General features: G+C 30.7%; 1 long non-coding RNA gene across 1 annotated transcript; it reads left to right on the top strand.

Moving 5' to 3' along the window:
• Positions 1–285: 285 nt before the first annotated feature.
• On the top strand, positions 286–1,092 carry LOC145038296 (uncharacterized). Its single transcript, XR_013679297.1, has 3 exons — positions 286–419; positions 548–618; positions 721–1,092. It is a non-coding gene; the product is annotated as an uncharacterized LOC145038296 (long non-coding RNA).
• Positions 1,093–1,543: the final 451 nt, after the last annotated feature.

Raw genomic sequence — 1,543 nt, 5'->3', positions numbered from 1 at the left:
TTTATTCAAAGGTAAAAAAACTGAAGATGAATTTTAAATTATATCTAATCATTCAAGACTTACTTTTCAGTTGTACAGATCACCTGTAATCTTTTTTTAAAAATCAAACAAATACAAAAGTCTTCAAAAAGTCCATAATTTAAATAACCTCTCAAATTAAAGACGATCATACTCTACAATAACTTTGTGTCCACCACTACCTTCTAAATGATTTCTCCCTCACTTGGAGTGTGTTTGTGTCTCCACCCACCCACAAATCAAAAAGGTGTCTTAAACAATATTGATCTATAAATATGGAATAAATTCAGAACTAAACCCTAAGTGAAGTGCAAAAATGGCAGCTAATGCTTTTCATCTAATTGTTACTCTTCTAGCTTTCTCTCACCTTCTTTTCATGGCTGATGCTATCTTCATATCTGGTAGTTCTCCTAGAACTTATTATAATTATTCGACCATGATACATGATCATGTTTGTTGTACGCACACCCTAGGTATACTCATTGTATAATTGATATATATAACTTTTGTACATGTTGGCAAATGACAGGGAATAGTCATAGACATTTGTTGATGAACCATAAAGAGCAACTTATGGCATCCGGGGACACCAAGAACCAGGTACATTCAATACTATAGAAATTTGTGCATGTAAAAAAGAAAAAAAAAAAAATCTTGATTACTCCCTATTTTTGTTTTCTTTTTTTAAAATGGATGAAACAGATGATGAATGTCGAAGAAACTGCATTTCTGGAAGATGAATTCATGAGTGAGAGGATGGATTTGGAGAAAACCGATTATCCAGGACCAGGACCAAACAGAAATCACACTCCTAAACCACCCCAACGTGATTGAGATTGATCAGTGGCTCTAAAATCTTATGGGTGTTAACGTTTTTTATGACTGAATAATTAGGGTTTCAAGTGTGCTTCCAAAAATTAGGATTTGAAGTAAATTTTTCAAAATGATGGCATTTTATGGTGACATCTTGGTAGCCATTTAGTGGCTTGCATGTGTCATATGTGTATATCGACTATCAAGACCCTTGTAAGAAGGTATAATTTTATGAATAAATTTCTATATTTTGTTGTAAAAGGATCGATAGTGTATGAATTTTCCTTCACAAATGGTTTGAAAATTATGTCATATATTTGAAGAACTTTTATGCATTCAAGTACGTACTTGTGATATTGAGTTTGGAGCAATATTGCACATCCAAGAAACAAAAGGTAATCAAATAAATGGATGAATAAAATCGAATTATATCATTAATTCTATAAATTTCACTCAAGATTCTTTTGGTTTTTTTTTTTTTTTTTTTTTTTTTTAATGTTGTTGCCATGCATATTTATGTAGTCTAAAACCTAGCTACTTTCAGCCACATGAATGAATGATTTGATTTTGTTTGGTTTTACGGGATACTATGGGATACATAATTAGTACGTATATATATTTTAATTTGTGATTACAAGTACACTTATTATTTTATTTTATTCTTTTATATCTATGATCCTTATCGGTTGGTCAAAAGAACTTAAAAGATATA

This window comes from Lactuca saligna, chromosome 4 (genome assembly GCF_052625555.1).
Source record: "Lactuca saligna cultivar CGN05327 chromosome 4, ASM5262555v1, whole genome shotgun sequence".
NCBI classification, from domain to species: domain Eukaryota; kingdom Viridiplantae; phylum Streptophyta; class Magnoliopsida; order Asterales; family Asteraceae; genus Lactuca; species Lactuca saligna.
The sequence above is the reverse complement of the archived record's forward strand: the minus strand, read 5'-3'. Positions and strand labels throughout refer to the sequence as shown.